General features: G+C 41.3%; 1 pseudogene; it reads right to left on the bottom strand.

The window, feature by feature from the left end:
- Positions 1-2,289: 2,289 nt before the first annotated feature.
- Positions 2,290-13,812, bottom strand: LOC113875349 (annotated as a pseudogene).
- Between the last annotated feature and the right edge of the window lie 5,684 nt (positions 13,813-19,496).

The raw sequence follows: 19,496 nt of genomic DNA, 5'->3' as shown, positions 1-19,496 counted from the left end.
ACCTGATAACCCAGGTGATTGTGACAGTGAAACCCACTGGGGACTTGAAAATGAGAATGTTGGTGCATTGCTTCTATTTACCTATTTCTTAAAGACAGAAGTGGAAGAGGTTTCAAGCAAATATTGTCTTTAAATAATGGAATGTAGTGAAACTCTTTCGCTGTTAAACTAGCCCGAGATGTCAATCTGCCTTATACACAGTGGCTTCAAACACTTTTTGACTATGGGATCCCGTGCTGAATCCAGAAGCCCAGTAAGCGATACAGGTAAAGATGAACCTATTCCTGTTGTAGGGAAATGGGGGCCACTGGTTTGGTCCCTGACTATGTTGTTTGCCTGGTGATTGTCATCTCTAAGATGAAATTCTCTTAGCTCTGGCCACTCTGCTCAGGTTGTTCAGCCCATCTGTCGGGTCACCCAGATGATGCCCCTTCCTGCTGGGCCTCTCAGGTAGAGTCATCAGGGACCATGTGGGCACTTCAGATGAGGACTATCGCATCTCTTATCTTTCCAGGGTATAGTGAAGTACCTGGCACCTACGGATGTCGGTGTGTGCTTGCTTGGTTTACCTGGATTCCACTTTTTCCTTCTTTCTGTTACTACTTGTACCTGGGTTCTTCTTGTTTTTTCTGTCTATCTCTGGGATATGTTTGTTCTCTAAATTCTCGGCTCCTTCAGGTCTGGGCTATCCTACTGACCATTGAGCTTTTCATTGACATGCCAAGATGTAATATTTGGGTGGAGATGTTGAGCTCTTTGGAGACAGTGGGGGCCTTGAATGCCAAGAGGAATCACTATGTGTTGAACAAGACCTCTCTCTACAACTTATTTATGCATGAATATGTCTAACTTGTCTTGTGATCAGTTGCTCAGTCGTGTCCGACTCTTTGTAGCTCCATGGACTGTAGACTGCAAGGCTCCCCTGCCTATGGCATTTTCCAGGCAAGAATACTGGAGTGGATTGCCATGCCCTTCTCCAGGAAATCTTTCTGATCCAGGGATTGAACCCGTATCTTTTACGTCTCCTGCATTGGCAGGAAGATTCTTTACCACAAGCACCACCTGGGAAGCCCCATATGGCTACTTAATGAGCATTTATTGAGCACCGACTCTGTTTCTGACACTGTTTCTGATGACAGAAAAACAGCAAAGAATGACAAACAGAATCTCTGCCCTTAAAGAGCTTACTTTCTAATGGAGGAAAACAAATATAAACAACATGAAAAAATGAAAAATAATAGATACCACAGTGATAATTAATATAGGATGATGTAACAGAGTGGCTGGGTGCCTCTGTTTAGTCAAGAAAAGCCTCCCTGAGAAGGTAACAGGCTGGGAACTGAGTGACGAGAAGGAACTAATCCTGCAAAGATTAGAGGAAGAGCATGTCAGTAAGAGGAGACAATTAATGCCAAGGCTTTATGGATGCTTTCTGAAGCAGAGTGGAAATGTGGCAATAGATAGGATCAGAAAGATTAGAGAGGACCAGATTGGATAGGACTGATGCTAAAGCTGAAACTCCAATACTCTGGTCACCTCATGATAAGAGTTGACTCTTTGGAAAAGACTCTGATGCTGGGAGGGATTGAGGGCAGGAAGAGAAGGGGAAGACAGAGGATGAGATGGCTGGATGGCATCACTGACTTGATGGACATAGGTTTGGGTGAACTCCGGGAGTTGGTGATGGACAGGGAGGCCTGGCGTGCTGCAATTCATGGGGTCGCAAAGAGTCGGACACGATTGAGCAACTGAACTGAACTGAACTGATTGGATAGGTCTCTGTAAGCCAGGACAGGTAATGTAATGTTATTCTCTTTTTTTAACTTAAACAAATCCTTTTGCAAGTTAAGACCTTTATTAAGATGGTGTTTTCAGTTTGTTGACTTTTTTTGAAAAAATCAAGTTGTAAACTTTCATTTACAACTTAAAAATGAGGTCCTTAAAAATCCCAGCTTCATAGATATGAAACAATTTAAAACCTTTAATGCTGTATTGAGAAAAACCAGGCTTCAAAAACAAACAAACAAACAAACAAACAAAAAAACAAACACATTTGTCATTACCAAAAAGAGATGTCTTTAGGTAAAAATGAAAACCCCATGCTGCAGGGACAGTGCAGATAGTTCTAGTCATTTGGTCAATGGGCAAAAAGTAACCAGTTAAGGTCTTCAGCTCCTATCTTCTGTTCATTTCTTACTGCTGGAATCTCATGTTCATTTCTTCTTCTTGGATGATTAAACTGGATGACTGCAGTGGTGACAGGCTGGCATTGACTTAGCACTGCCCTACTCAGTCAGCCCTGGGAGTGGATGAATTCTCAGTGGGTGGATGGACTGTATTTGTCTCTTTGTTGTCCTTTGGTTGAGGGTTTTCTGGGTGTCTGCGTCAGTAGTTGAAGTTGCAGCAGTATCCATATTGAGGTGGCCATTGACCTTGGTCTGGTGTCCTGGGTTTTCCTTCTCTTCTTTATTGCCTTCCTCTCTAGGCTGTCTGACAAGGAGGAGCCCTGCAGAAGTTTGGTCTCTAACCTGATATATATATTCTTTCTCATGGGCTTACCTTTTTCTGCATCCTGGTTGTCAGCTCCCTCTGTCCCTGCTCAGTGTGCAGGAGGCTTGGAATACTGTGGTCCCCACCTAGGCGGTCTCTGCATGTGGTAAGGTGGACACCGGCAGCACACTTCCATCCCTCAATTTCTGCCACTCTCACTATCTTGGTAACTCTGCTGCTCATGGCGTGGAGGACCCTGCATGGACCACGCCTACCTGCTTGTGGTCCGCGCTGACCGCTCTGCACTGTAATTCCACCAGCCCCTGTAACATGTGCTGCCTACCCCATCTTTTCTTTTTTCAACAATGTCATACTCCATACTTTCTCCATCTCCTACCCTGCCAGGGTGCTTCTGGGGTTATTCTTCTTTATGGCGGTCTGGTGTACAAATACACCAAGGAAGACCTTGGTGTCATTCCTGTCGACGAAGCCACATCCGTCTCTTACATTGAACTGCTTGGCTATTCCCAAACCCCTCCGTGCAAAACCTTCACGTCCCTCCTGCCTTCATTCATCATGCCTTTGTAAAGCTCTCCAGAGAATGAGACTAGACACAGGATTTCTTTTTTCCATCTTACCACACTTCCAACTTCCTGAGATATTTTCTCTGTGGCAGACTCCCACCCTCACCCCATTAAATAAAAGACACTGATGAAAGGATTGTGGGTTTTATTGAGAATGAAACAATAACCGCAGGGGGTTGGAGAGAGTAATCTGGTCAGTCACGCTGCAATGGAACTCAAGTGAATGGAAAACTGAACTTGAAACTCTATGTGAGCTGATAGCATCAAGAACACAATCCCTGAGAACTTGTCTAATCCCCTCTCATCTCTGGGTTTCTAGAAGGTAATTAGTGATGTAGAAGGTAGTGTATGGAGTGCATACAGCGTGCTACCCTCTTAATGTATTTCATTTTATTTAATTCTCTATGTAATTCCACATGGCTGTTAGCTATCTCTCCATTTTACATATACAAAGACAAGGCTCTGAAAGACTAAATAATTTGTTTAAACCCAGTTAGAACACTAGTAGTAGAGTCAAGATTTAAATGTGTTCTTTGTGTAACTTTTGTTCTTCTTTTCCTGTGCATAGGCTGAAACATATGCAGTGGCAGAGCTAAGGGATTTTAACCTCTTTCCTATTTTCTGTAACCGTGTTAATTAGGATTCTTCTAGTCTCAGTGATAGAAACCCAACTCTAAGCTGCTTTGAATAAAAAGGAAAGTTTGTGGGCTGACAATTTAAAATATTAGCTTTGGGTATAGCTAGATCCAGGTGCTCAAACAACATCATTGGGAATGAGTTCTCTACATCTCTAGATTCTGCAGTTATGTTTTGTTCTCATTTCCAGGCAAGCTCTCAATTCAAGATGGTTCCAAGAGAATGCTGACTCACTTTTTCACTTTCTAAGTCTCTGGAGAAAACCCCTTGTCCAGTTGCTTTGAAATTGGCTTTGAATTGATGTAAGCCTATTTCAATCCTGCAATAATCACTGTGTCCAAAAGATGGAACTAAGTGGATTGGTGAGACCTGTGATATGTATGGTGATATGTATGGTTTCACCTCTAGATCTAGGACATGTGCCAGGCACATAAACACAAAGTGGAAAAAAGTTAGCTCCTTGAGAAAAATATTGGGTTGCTATTATTAAAAAATAGAAGATATACATTAGATAGGAATAAACAATGAAAGGCCATAGTGATACTCTATTAATACCACCTTACCAAGGCTTTTCTTCCCCCCCTTCCCCTTTCTCCCTTCCTCCCTCTTTTCTTCCTTCCCCTATCCTTTATTTCTATAATGTTTATTAAGCACAGATGTATACAGCATCTTCTTGGATACTTCTTTGGACATTATAAAATATGTCTCTCATGCGTGCTCAGTTGTGTCCTACTCTTGCAACCCTGTGGACTGTAGCCTGCCAGCCTCCTCTGTCCATGGAATTTTCCAGGCAAGATTACTGGAGTGGGTTGGCATTTCTTTCTCCAGGTGATCTTCCCAACCCAAGGATTGAACCTGCAAGGATCTATTATTATTATTATTCTCATAGAGTAGAATGTTGAGACCCAGAGGTTGAAATGACCCTCTTTTCTCTAGAAGAATTTGTCCATGAAGAAAACATAGTCAGAGCTGGCAAGCTTCAGTGATACTTACATGTCTAAACAAGAGAGGGATAATCATTTGTACCCATGAGAAATCAAACCTGGGACTTTGACCTCATTAGCACTGAGCTACTAGCTCTATGGAATATAAAAGAGTGAATGGTATGAGAGAATTAATGCACATCCCAAATGTCTAATGTGTTACTAGCCTGAGAAGGCCCAGGGGCAATTGCAGCTCATTCTATGACTACAATATGAGCTATAAGTCATTAGGAGCTCTCGGAGGGGATTTATAAGGAAACACCCTCCATATATTTAGAAGCAAACTCTTGTCTTTATTTATTGTCTACTGTTTTTTAACATTGAGGGAATTGATGCTTAGTCTAAAGAAGCTATAAATGTGTTCGAGGCATAGTAGAATGGGATCTGTGGCTCTTCTGGAAGGGTGATAAATCATAGGTACCATTACCCTGGCTCTCCTTGATCAAAAGGTGTGTCAGGTCGAGCTTAGAAAATGAACCACTATTGCCTCCTGTGATTATGAGTCTGAGGTTTAACAGGCTTTTCTGAATCATCAACAGCATTAAGACATATCTCTGTCTAGGGCCTATGCTATCAAAAAATATCAGAAAGTGAATTACATAAAATATCAGAAATATTTTTTTAGATTTTGTTTTAAAAAATATATAGTTTTACAGTTTATTTTTAAAAAATTTATTATTTTAATTGGAAGATAATTACTCCACAATACTGTGATGGTGTCCGCAATATATCAACACAAATCAGCCATAGGCATACATTTTAATCTACCTCCATCCTTTACCCCCCTCCCACCTCTTTCCCCACCCTGTTCCTCCAGGTTGTCACAAAGTACAGGCTTTGGTTGCCCTGTGACGTGATTCAAACTTCCAAAGGCTATCTATTTTACATATGGTGAGGTATATGTTTCAATGCTATTCTCTCAAATCATCCCACCCTCTCCTTCTTCCACTGAGTCCAAAAGTCTGTTCTTTATGTCTCTTTCTCCTTTGTTGTCCTGTACTTAGGATCATCAGTACCATCTTTCTAGATTCCATATGTATGCATTGATATATGATATTTGTCTTTCTCTTTCTGACTTACTTCACTCTGTATAATAGACTCTAGGTTCATCCACCTCATTAGAACTGACTCGTGCGTTCCTTTTTATAGCTCAGTAATATTGCATTGTGTGTATGTACACAATTCCTTATCCATTCATCTGCTGATGGACATTTGGGTTGCTTCCCTGTCCTAGCTATTGGAATTGTGCTGCAGTGAACACGGGGGCACATGCGTCCTCTTCATTTCTGGTTTCCTCAGCGTATTTGCCCAGTAGTGGGATTCCTGGGTCATAACAATATATTTTTACTTATTTATTTGGCTGTACCAAGTCTTAGTTGCAGAATGTGGTATCTTTGATCTTTGTTGTGGCATGTGGGATTTTTGTTTTTTAATCGTGGCATGCAGAATCTTTAGTTGTGGCCTGTGGGAGTTAGTTCCCTGATTAGGGGTTGAATCCAAGCCCCCTGCATTAGGTGCACAACGTCTTAACCACTGGCCCATCAGAAATATTAACTAATCTTTCTGCATTTTCTATTGGAGTGAATCTGGCAAAAGGAGGAGGCATGCTCCTGTGAACAATTATTCATTAGGACGTATTTCATAAATATTTATTGTGTACTTTGTGTCTGTCAAGCAGCAGGCTTAAAATGGACCCGTTGGTCCTTTTACTCAAAAATCATATGATCTAGATCTGGAATGGGTAAAATAATAAATGTACAAGAAGACAGGCAGACATTAGATTGAATCCCCATTCTCTCATCTGCAAATGTTAAAGTTTCTGCTTTTAGTTTCCTTTTAAATGGGTAAATATTACCTCCTATAGAAATAAAGTTAAAGAGACAATTTCTTCAGAGTGCCTATCATGTGGCAAAAATTAGGATGTCAGAATTTTAGCACTTTTCCTGTTTTCTACCACTTTGTCTTGACAAATTGCCCTTTTCTCTTCTTCCTCCCTCCCTCCCAACTGATCAAGAGCTAAAGGCAAAACTTACTTTATTAGGGAAGAACCCATCCTGTCTAGATTCTCCTGTATTCTCTCTTGTCCTAGGGCTCATTGATCGACTGGGATGGAGCATAGACTTGCCCATCTTAGAGGAAATAAACATTTTTCCCTCAAAGGAAAAGAATCTTAAATCTAGGGAGCGTTAATACATGTGCCTTTTATTTTTCTTGTTTATTATGGTTTATTACAGGATGTTGAATATACTTCTGCTGTGCTATATAGTGGGACCTTGTTGTTTATCCATCCTGTATGTAATAGTTTCCATCCACTAGTCTCAAACTCCCAGTCCAGCCCTCCCTTAGCCCCCTGCCCCTTGACAACTGCAAGTCTTTTCTCTATGTTGATGAGTCTGTTTCTGTTTCATAGATAAGTTAATTTGCGTTTTATTTTAAATTCCACTTATAAATGATATCATATGGTATTTATCTTTGTCTTTCTGACTTGCTTTGCTTAGTATGGTAATCTTTAGGTCTTCCATGTAGCTGCAAATGTCATGATTTCGTTCTTTTTTAGGACTCAGTAACACTCCATTGTCTGTCTACCGATCTATCACATCTTCTTTATCTATTCATCTATCGATGGACATTAAGTTGTTTCTATTTATGGTTATTGGAAATGGTGCTGCTATGAACATAGGGCTGCATGTATATTTTCAAATTATAGTTTTGTCTGGCTATAATGTATATGCTTTTTAAATCCAGGAGAAATATTTACAATTATCAGACCCAGATGTGCATCAGAATCACCCTGAGGACCAGGTTAAAATATGTGGAAAAACTCTGAAGCAGTAAATCTCAGTTGGATTTTTCTGTTTAAAAAATGTTCACCACTGTGAACAGTAGATTCGATGCTAAAAACAAAAGGCTGTCAAGCCATGAAAGGTATGGAAGAAACTTAAGTGCATATTACTAAATGAAAGAAGCCAATCTGAAAAGGCTACAAACTATATGACATTATGGACAGGGCATAACAATGAAGACAGTAAAAAGATCGCTTGTTGACAGGATTTGGTGAGGGGAGAGGGATGAACAGACAGAGCACAGAGGATTTTTAGGGCCATGAAACTATCTGTATGATACTCTAATAGTGGATGTGCGTGCATGCTAGGTCACTTCACTTGTGTCTGACTCTTTGCAACCCTATGGACTGTAGCCCACCAGGCTCCTCTGTCCATGGGATTCTCCAAGCAAGAATACTGGAGTGGGTTGCCATGTTCTCCTCCAGAGTATCTTTCCGACTCAGGAATCAAACCTGCAGCTCTTACGTCTCGCTCATTGGCAGGTGGATTCTTCACCACTAGCGCCACCTGGGAAGCCCCTAATGGTGGACACATGTCATTATATTATGTGTGATGTATACATATTTAGGTTGCATGTATTATAAGGTTGCAGATAGAATAGGTGGCAGAGATCAGACTTAAACCCATGACTTTCTGACTACAAAGTCTACGATCTTTTTTCTGAACCAGGCTGCAAACAAGATTATAAACACAGAAGGTGTCACCTCTGCTCTTTGCTCCTGGACTAGGGGAGATACATCCTCCAGAAGAGGGAAGCTGACCTTTCCTCAGTATGCCTAAAAGGACTACACTCTGGTCTGCAGATGGTTCTCTGTACTTCTCAAAATTCATAACAGGAACAAGAAGTTTGCCTGGAGTCCATTTGATGGTTTATTTCAGGATATCTGGCCCTGGCAACCCATGGGATGCATATCAAGCAGGGAGTGAGGCCCTTGGACTGAATAAACAGCCGAAGACAGAAGTGGTGGATCGGCGTCAGACAGGGCAGAGGTGACTTGGCATCAACCCAGCCACACAGCTCCTTTCATTACTGTTCATTGGGATTATTATTAAATGCATTGCTTTTTCATCTTGATTTTTTTCCCTCTTGGCATACAAGAAGGATATTTATCTCAGGATAGGATTTTAAAGCCAAGTATCAGGTTTTAGGTCTCTAAATGCCACTCCTGAATTCATATCACAAAATACTTTATATTTCAATGAATGCACAAGAAAAGCAAAGCATACCAGAGCCCCAGAGTTCTGAATGAAGAGGTTTGGACGTACTCGGTTGGCCTAAAACCTTGTTTAGGTTTTCCCATAAGGTGTAATGAGAAAGCCTGGACAAAATTTTTGGCCAACCCAATATTTGCTTTCTAGAGTGATTCCCTGGTTCACTTTGTGCCTGTGGTGGGTCAGAAAGACACTGAGCAAAGGAAGAAATAGCTGGGTGATGGAAGACGTTGTGGAGAGATGATTCATATTGTGCCATCAAAGTGCAATTATAAATTAGGACTTGTTAAAAATTGTGTTTGGAGTTAGAATCACTAGTGTCTAAATCCTAGCTCTTCCATCTACCAGCTTTGTTATTTTAAGGAATTTCAGCTTTCCCAACTGTGAAATTGAAACATAGTGGGGATTTAAAAGGATAAGGCCTGTCAAGTGTTTAAGTGCTGGGCACTTATATGGCGCTCAGAAAAAGCAGGTTCCCTTTCTTCTCAGTTCTATTTTTCAGAGCTGATTCACAAGGTTAAGGAGGAAGAGGAGGAGCAGGAAGAGGAAGAGGAGGAGTTTCTTCTTTATATTTCCTTTCAGACCTCTTATCGGCAGAGAGATGTATGGGATATATAACTGAGGAGAGGAATAGATGAAATTTTTAGTTGGATATGTGGTCAAGGGGCTTCCCAGGTGGCACTAGTGGTACCCACTTGCCAATGCAGGAGATATAAGAAATGTGCGTTTGATCCCTGGGTTGGGAAGATCCCCTGGAGGAGGGCTTGGCAACCCATTCCAGTATTCTTGCCTGGAGAATTCCATGGACAGAGGAGCCTGGTGGGCTACAGTCCATAGGGTTGCACAGAGTTGGACACGACAGAAGCAACTTAGTGTGCCCAGAAACGTGCACGTGCATACACACACACACATGTGCACAGAGTAATCAAAACAAAGCAAAGAAGAAACTGAATGGTTTAGGTCCATATTGTGGGGGCTGGAGGTAGAAACAGAAGTGGAGAGTTGAGAAGATGTGAGAGTAAAGTGAAGTGTGAGGCAGGTATGGATAAAGTGCAGGCTTTTTATTGGGGCAATCTTCTATAGGCTCTTGTATAATTTTCTTGGATGGAAATTGTAAAAAGTTAATAAACAGAAACCTCGATTAGAGTTGGGAGATCAGCAGGGGGAGGGTTTACCCTGTGAGGTGAGCCAAGCCCAGCAGGAAGGAGAACACCTCCTCTTCTTTCCTGGCAAGGACTCAGCCAATGAACAGCCATGGACTTTGTTTGTTATGACCCTCCCAGCTTCTTTTTCCTCTCTATAAAAATGTTTTCCTTTTCTTGCTGTGGGGGGCCTTGCCTGAGGCTTGCCATGGTTGCAGACCCTGAATTGCAATTCTCTGCTGATCATGAATAAACCCATCTTCAGAGACATATCAGGCAGTCTATTTATTTCAGGTCAACAGAATCAAAAAGTCACAATCAGGATGAGAAAAAAGGACCTGCCTTTATCTGCTTCAGTTTGAGTTATATTATTTTCAGATATTTGACCATCATCCCTGAAGGGGGTAATTTATTTATTTTTAATTTAATTTTATATTGGGATATAGTTGATTTACAATGTTGTATTAGTTTCAGATGTACAGCAAAGTGGTTCAGTTATATATATATATGCTGCTGCTGCTGCTAAGTCACTTCAGTTGTGTCCGACTCTGTGTGACCCCATAGACAGCAGCCCACCAGGCTCCCCGTCCCTGGGATTCTCCAGGCAAGAACACTGGAATGGGTTGCCATTTCCTTCTCCAAGGCATGAAAGTGAAGTCGCTCAGTCGAGTCTGACTCTTAGTGACCCCATGGACTGCAGCCCAGCAGGCTCCTCCGTCCATATATATATATATATATATATCCATTATTTTTCAGATTCTTTTCCTGTGCAGGCTATTATTGAGTAGAGTTCCCTATGCTGTTCAGTAGGTCCTTGTTGATTATTTTATATATAGCAGGGTATATATGTTAATCCCAACCTCCTAATTTACCCCTACCCCCCTCACCTTTCCCCTTTGGTAACCATAAGTTTGTTTTTCAAGTCTGTGAGTCTGTTTCTGTTTTGTAAATAAAGTAATTTGTATCACCTTTTTAGATTTCACGTATAAGTGATATCATATGATATCGTATGATTTTTCTCTGACTTCACTTGGTATGGTAATCTCTAGGTCCATTCATGTTGCTGCAAATGGCATTATTTCATTCCTTTTTATGGCTGAGTAATATTCAATTGTATATATGTATTATATCTCCATCCATTCATCTGTCAATGGACACTGCTTCCATGTCATGGCTATTGTAAACAGTGCTGCTGTGATTACAGGGTGCACATATCAAATTATGGTTTTCTCCAGATACATGCTTAGGAGTGGGGTCAGATATTTAACCATCATCCCTGAAGAGGGTACTTTAAATACACTTTCCCTTGCTCACTGTTTGTGACCTAAATCCTCTCCACCTATCTTGCTGCTGCTAAGTCACTTCAGTCGTGTCCGACTCTGTGCGACCCCATAGACGGCAGCCCACCAGGCTCCGCCGTCCCTGGGATTCTCCAGGCAAGAACACTGGAGTGGGTTGCCATTTCCTTCTCCAGTGCATGAAAGTGAAAAGTGAAAGTGAAGTCGCTCAGTCGTGCCCGACACTCAGTGACCCCCTTGGACTGCAGCCTTCCAGGCTCCTCCGTCCATGGGATTTTCCAGGCAAGAGTACTGGAGTGGGGTGCCATTGCCATCTATCTTATGTTTACCAAATTCCAGAGTACTGATTTCCTTTCTTTTCTCATTCTAATGCCTTTCCTTGAATAAGGCAACTGCTTTCTCTTCTCTGGCCACTGTTCTCTTTCCTGGATTTGCCTGAACCTTGCCCTTTGATCCCTCATGCTCTGGCTGCTGCCCTAGATAACCCCTCATATGAAGGAGCCCTGTGTTCTGGAACTGACCAAGCCTTGGTTCACTTGACTGAGATCCCTCACTGAAATTAACTCACTTCCCTGTAAAGGGGAATCTGAAAGTCTTTGTCTTTGCCAGTCAGAGAATTTTGATGGCGATCATTGAACTTTACAATCAAAACAAATTTTAAGGGCCTCAGTTTGTTTCCAGTGGTAATCGGTTTGAAAAGGCATATGAAAGTACAAACTTGTTTTCATCTCTTTATCTGAGTATCAATGCAGAAAGGAACCAACCTGATGTAGAGAAATAAAATGAAATAATTAACAAGTTGCAGAATGTGAACCACCTAAGATAGAACCAAGCAGGCCCATTGGAGATAATGGTTATCTATTTGCAGTAAACACGAAGTGAGAACAATTTTTGTCTTGTGATAACATTCAACCGAAAGGAAGTAAATTAGATGTAGACAAGGCCAGGAGAGGATTACAAACACATGCAGGGCCAGACAGTACAGAGGGAAGATGGGGGCACGGGGGCAGAATTTTTTCTTTATCAGGTAATTGAAATAATGCTTTATATTAACAGTATGAGTTAAAGTGGAAACTGGAGTCAGGAGGTACTGGAAAAAAAAAGAGGGAGGTGGAGGGAGAGAATGCCAAGACCGCTAGAAACTGAGTTAAGAAAATAAAGAATAACTGAGGGTCTGCTGCTGCTGTTGCTAAGTCACTTCAGTCGTGTCCGACTCTGTGCGACCCCATAGATGGCAGCCCACCAGGCTCCTCTGTCCCTGGGGTTCTCCAGGCAAGAATACTGGAGTAGGTTGCCATTTCCTTCTCCAATGCATGAAAGTGAAAAGTGAAAGTGAAGTCGCTCAGTCGTGCCGGACTCTTAGCGACCCCGTGGACTTCAGCCTACCAGGCTCCTCCGTCCATGGGATTTTCCAGGCAAGAGTACTGGAGTGGGTTGCCATTGCCTTCTCCAACTGAGGGTCTACTGTGTGCCAAATGCTTCTACATATATAATCTCACTTAAGCCTGTAAAGTGGGATCAGCAGTTCCATTTTTGATGGAGGGGGAGTGGGCTCAAATATAATAACTTGCCTCATATCTTTGTAGCAAGTAAGTAGTGGAGTTGAGATAAAAGCTAAGGTGTACCTGACTTGAAAGACTCGTTCTCTCTAATGTACCACACCATCTTATAACTGCTGAGTGATTTTGTACCATTGAGACCCACATTTGTTGTTGGTAGTCGCTAAGTCATGTCCAACTCTTTTGCAACCCCATGGACTGTAGTGTGCCAGTTTTCTCTGTCCATGGGATTTCCCAGGCAAGAATACTGCAGCGGGTTGCCATTTCCTCCTCCAGAGGATCTTCCCAACCCAGGGGTTTAATCCATATCTCCTGCCTTGGCAAGAGGATTCTTTACCACTGAGCTACCTGGAAAGCTCCTGACACCCAAAAGACTGTTAAACAAATCTAGATATGGCTGGGACATTAAGGGGGGTGGGCTACTCTGTTTCTCTGTTACTCATGTATACACACTCACATGCACACATGCACACGTGCACACATACACACACACAGCCTTGGTCCCACATTGAGTTGCTAGCTTTATATATCCATTTGAGTGTCTCACAAACAGATCAGATTCAACTTATCTAGAAATCACTAGAGCATCCTCCTTTGATTGTCACTTTTTGCCTCCTCTGTCCATCAGCTTAAGTCAGAAATTTGAAATTTCCTTTGATCCTTTCTTTCTATTAAGCTCATGTTCAATAATCTCCAACTCTTATCAATTCTACCTCCAAAATGTCTCTGTTTACTTTTTTTCCCCATTCATTCTATATCAGCTTTGGTATGGCTAACATCCTCTCCTGCAAAGAACACTGGTCTTTTCTAGCATTTATTCCTCCCTCCCCAAATCCACTTTCCATGTTGCAGACACAGAGATGATTATAAAATACAAATGTGCATTAATTTTCTGTACCTCTCCTTTTCTTTAGTATAAAGTTCAATGTCTGTATATAATAAGTCTGTTTAATAGTTTTTCATTGGATATCGCCTCTTACCTGCCTCCAGTTCCGTAAGTAGGTGGAAAAATTGCATTCTCTGCAGTGTCATCACACTTTCGTAATCATCCAGCTTTTTGAACATGCTCTTCTTTCTATATGGTTCTACATGGAATATTTTTCTGCCTTTCTTTTGTTTTTACCTGGACTAATTAGTTCCTACTTGTCCTCCAGAAGCCAGTACAGATATGTCTGCCTGTATTATTTCAGGAGAAAGAGCAAAAACATTAACTAAGATCAGATGTGTCTTTTGAGAAGGGGAAAAGATTTTTCATCCTTCTTCACAAGCTCCCTTTCTGAATGGAGGGGTCCCTGTCTCATTTTCATCACACCACAGCATATAGTCATAACACCAGTTAGCATGCATTTCAGGGTAAATAATCCTTCTAAAGAGTTGTTTTCTATCTAGTTCACCTCTTCTCTTTATGGCTCTGAATAGGAGAGCAATTGGTTAATTCTTCTTACTTGGGGAATGGTATGGTGTCCTGGAACCCACTTCAGTATTCTTGCCTGGAGAATCACTGTGGACAGGGGAGCCTGCCCAGCTACAGTCTATGGGGTTGCAAAGAGTCGGATATGACTGAGGGACTAAGCACAGCACAGCACATGGTGCGTTAGAGGATTGCTGGTGGCTCAGACGGTAAAGAATCTGCCTGCAGTATGGGGGACCTGGGTTCAATCCCTGGGTCAGGAAGATCTTCTGGAGAAGGGAATGGCAACCCACTCCAGTATTCTTGCCTGGAGAATTCCATGGACAGAGGAGCCAGGCAGGCTACAGTCCATGGGGTTGCAAGAGTCAGACACGACTGACACGACTTAGCAGCAGCAGCAGCCGGTATTCTTGCCTGGAGAATTCCATGGACAGAGGAGCCAGGCAGGCTATAGTCCATGGGGTCGCAAGAGTCGGACACGACTGAGCAACTTACACACACACACACACACACACACACACACACACAGTGCCTTTGGGCTTTCCCTGGTGGCTCAGCAGTAAAGAATCTGCCTGCCAAGGCAGGAGATGCAGATTCAATCCCTGGGATGGGAAGATCCCCTGGAGAAGAAAAAGGCAACCCACTCCAGTATTTTTGCCTGGGAAATCCCATGGACAGAGGAGCCTGGCAGGCTACCATCCATGGGGTCACAAAAGAGTTAGATGTGCCCTAGCCACTAAGCAACAACACAGTGGCTTGAACATAGTAGATACTTGCTATGATCTGAATGTTCATGTCTCCCACAATCTCACATGGCAAGTTTCCTAATGGTGATGTTATGTATTACCAGGTGGGGCCTTGAGAGGAACTCAGGTCATGAGAGTGGAGCCCTCCTGAATTGAATTAATGTTTTTATAAAGGAGATCCCAGAGAGATCTCTCACTGTTACCACCATATGAGGACCAAATGAGAAGGTGCAGGCTGACTACGAGCCATGAAGAAAGCCCTCACCAAAACGTGACAATGCTAAAAGCTTGATCTTGGGCTTCCCAGCCTCTAGAATTGTGAGAAATAAATGTTTGTTGTTTATAAACCACTCGGTTAAAAGTTACAGCCCCTGCAAAAAACCAAGATAATACTGAAAAGGAAAATACATTTAGTTAACAAAAAAGAAAAAATTAAGTTGAGAGAAATCAGAAGAAATACTTCCACATTTCCATCTACTAAACATAACAATTGTAAATATTTTAGTATATTTCCTTCCAGTCTTTGTGGTAGGTGGTCTTAGTTACCCCATGGCATGAGAGATCTTAGTTCCTGACCAGAGATCGAACCTGCATCCCTTGCATTGCAAGCAGATTCTTAACCACTGGATTGCTAGGGATGTCCCCTTCCAGTTTTTCTTACAGGCACAGTCTTAATAATTGCCATGTATTAATACTCTGCTGTAAGTTTCCTGCCTTTCACATAGGCAGACATTTTTAAAAACAAAAAGATTATTACATTGCTAGGAGGTTAATTCTGCCTCAACCCATCAACCTAAACATAAAATACTCTGTTTGGAGAATCTCAGGTGATAAGATATTCAACATTCATTTTATGTACACCACCTGCCAGACCATGTGTTAGGCACCTGAGGAGGGAAAGAAAAATCAAGCTTGGTTCTGCCCTTGAAGCACTTACATGAGAAAGGAAGCTTCACGTTCATATTTTATTTCCTGGGAGGTGACTCTGTAATGTTGGCGTAAACTTGTTCTGTGTAGTTGAGATTATGCTTTTAAAGTACAAGAAAAATAAGTTAGGCCCACTGAAGAAGTTTCAGCAAGGAGCCCATTTCTCAAAAATAAACAGACAAATAATCCCTGCAGATTAGCCAGCCGCTGTAAAATAATTTTAACACAATATCCAGCTGATCATTTGGGAGGCAAGCAAGTCAGCTGGTGGGGAGCGAACGTTAGCGACTTGGTTGTCATGGAAACTTTTCTTCCAGACCAGGAAAAAGGCAGTTGCGGGGAAACAGGCGATGTGGAAAAATAGCCCACTTCTCCATGATCTATTTCTCTGTTGATCACAAGTCGACACCCTACTGGGGCTGGGATTGGGGAGAGAGGCAGGCATCCCAAGCTTACAAAGGAGAGCAGCAGTCCCCCTTGTGCAGACAGACCCATGGGACATGGTTCAAACAAGAAGTATGCGGATAAAAGTTGGCGAGCCAAGGTCATACGTTTATTTTATTTTTATTCTTTTTTTTCCTTTTACTGTTTTTCTTTTTTAAAATGGTTCCGTTCAAGTTGTTAAAAGGCTTATTATTCTCAGTTGTCCTCAGATACTGTTGATGTGAAAGCTTGACTAGCATTTTCAGTGCTGACTCAACACACATCAGTCTTACTCAGAAATGAAGTCTGTGTCAGGTGGCTCAATGGTAAAGAATCTGCCTGCAGTGCAGGAGATTCAGGAGACACAGGTTTGATTTCTGGGTCAGGAAGATCCCCTGGAATGGGGAAATGACAACCCACTCTAGTATTCGTACCTGGAAAATTCCAGAGACAGAGGAGCCTCCTAGGCTATAGTCCGTGGGGTTGCAAAGAGTTGGACATGACTTAGCGACTGAGCACAGCATAGCCTGTTTAGCCCCATTAGGAAAGTGTTGGTCACTCAGTCATGTTTGACTCTTTGTGACCCCAGAGGAAAAGCCAGAGTTAAGCTGTAATGGGTATGACTGTCAGTCTTTAAACAGTCTTTAAATTGTACATAGGTATAAAAATTACTTTTAGAACTTGGTCTAATTTGATTAGGATATTGTTTATAAATGCTTATGATTCATGCCAGTCTTTGTCCACATTTGCTCAGGTTAATCTGAATTTACATAATCATAATAAAATAATTTTTTGAAAGGTAGAATTGCACTCCTAGCTACATATCCAGCATTAACATGTGTTATAGCTGTTTGTTCACATTTCCAACTCTTTCTTCTAATTTGTGAGCTCTTCAGTGCTTTGAATGGTGCCTTGTTCATCTTTGTGAGCTTACTATTAGCATAATGCTCAGTTCTTTTTTAAATTTTTTAAAAATTAAAAAATTTTTTTTGATGTGGACCGTTTTTTAAAAAGTCTCTATTGGACTTGTTACAATGTTACTTCTGTTACAATGTTACAAGGCACATGGGATCCTTAGCTCCCCACCCAGGGATCAACATGCACAGCTCTAGTGGAGGGTGAAGTCTTAACCACCAGATCACTAGGGAAGTCCCAGTGCTCAGTTCTTAAGTGTTTGATTCATGGAGCAATTTCTGGGTGCTAGCATGTTGGTAAACAATACTTGTTACATGAATAATTGGATGGATGGATGACTATATTCTGGATTTTCTTGGTTTTCTGTGTTTTGAAGAGCTGAACGATTATTTCATAATCAATCACACAATTATTTTCCTGGTGGCAGCTTTCTAAGTTGTAGAAAATAATCAAGATAGAACCTCTGTAAGGATTGCTTGGTAAATCATCATAGGCTGGTAAAGTCTTATCTTTGCTTTCTATTACTATTTAGAAGTCTTTTATTTATAGGTTAAATAAGATCTACTGATCTACTCAAGAGTTTTTTCAGTATACATTTCTATTTGTATACAATGACTAATCTCATTACATAGTTTATTTCTCTTGCTCATAGTTAAGTGGCAATAATTCAAAATACCTTCATTGTCAGAGATTGTTTTTTCTGACCACAATATTCTCCAGTTTCCCCCACTTTCTTCTTTGTACATTGAACATGCTCATAATCTCATATTATCATCTTTGTCTTTACCTCATTTAAACATTTTTTTAAAATTAATTTTTATTGTAGTGCAGTTACTTTACAATGTTGTGTTAGGTTTTGCTACACAGCAAAATGAATCAGCTATATTCTTTCCTATATCCTCTCTTTTTGGATTCCCTTCCCATGTAGGTCACCAAGAGCACTGAGTGGGGTTCTCTGTGCTCTGCAGTGGGTTCTTGTTAGTTACCTGTTTTATCCACAGTCTCAGTAGTGTATATGTCAATCCCAGTCCCCAGATTCATCCCACCCCACCACCTTTCCCCCTTGGTATCCATACATTTGTTCTCATCTGCGTCTTTACTTATGCTTTGCAAATACAGTCATCCCTACCGTTTTTCTAGATTCCACCTATATGCATTTATGTACAGTATTTGTTTTTCTCTTTCTGACTTCATTCTGTGACGCTTCTTTCCTTTGAAAGTTTATTTCTTTATTTATTTGTGACTGTGCTGGACCCTTGCTGCTGGGAGGGCTTTTCTTTAGTTGTGGCGAGTGGGGGCTACTCTCTAGTTATGTGCAGGCTTCTCATTGCTGTGTTCTTCTATCTCCATCATGTGACTGTCTCTTTATTCCCCCAGGTTTACTGAGATATAATTGACAATTAAAAATATATATATATATAATGTAAAATTTGAAAATTTGATTTTCACATACATTGTGAAAGAACCATCACATCAAGCTAATTAACATATCCATCGCCTCACATAGTTACCATCTTCTTTTCTGTGTGTGTGGTGAGCACACTGAATAGGTAGCAGGTTTCAAGTATACAGTACAATATTGTTCATTATACTCATCGTGTTGTATGATGAGTATAACTTACTCATCATTATAACTGAAATATATATCTTTCTAGAACTTATTCATCTTATAACTGAAAGTTTGTACCCTTTGGCCAGCATTTCTCCATTTTTCTACCCAGAGCCCCTGGTAGCCATCATTCCACTCTCTGCTGCTTTGAGTTTGACATTTTTAGATTCCACATATAAATGATATTATAATATTGTTATTCTGAATCTGGCTTATTTCACGAAGATCCCCTGGAGAAGGAAATGGCAACCCACTCCAGTACTCTTGCCTGGAGAATCCCATGGACGGAGGAGCCTGGTGGGCTACAGTCCACGGGGTCGCAAAGAGTCGGACACGACTGAGCGACTTCACTTCACTTCACTTCAATGTCCTTTAAGTTGAGCCATGTTGTCACAAATGGCAGATTTCCCTCTTTTTTCAGCCTGATTAGTTTTCCACTTTATGTATATACCACATGTTCTTTATCCATTCATCCACTGATGGAAATTTAGGTTGCTGCCATTTCTTGGTTATTGTGAATGATGCTGTAATGGACATGGAGTGCAAGTGTCTTTTCAACACCATGATTTCAGTACCTTTGGATGAATACCCAGAAGTGGAATTGCTAGACCTCACAGTAGTCCTATATTTAATATTTTGAGGAACTTCCATACTGTTAGTCATAATGGCTGTACTAATTTTCTATCCATGGCGTGCAAGGGTTCCCTTGTCTACATAT

The sequence above is a fragment of the Bos indicus x Bos taurus genome, chromosome 18, assembly GCF_003369695.1.
Source record: "Bos indicus x Bos taurus breed Angus x Brahman F1 hybrid chromosome 18, Bos_hybrid_MaternalHap_v2.0, whole genome shotgun sequence".
NCBI classification, from domain to species: domain Eukaryota; kingdom Metazoa; phylum Chordata; class Mammalia; order Artiodactyla; family Bovidae; genus Bos; species Bos indicus x Bos taurus.
This window is presented reverse-complemented; position numbering and strand designations above follow the sequence as displayed.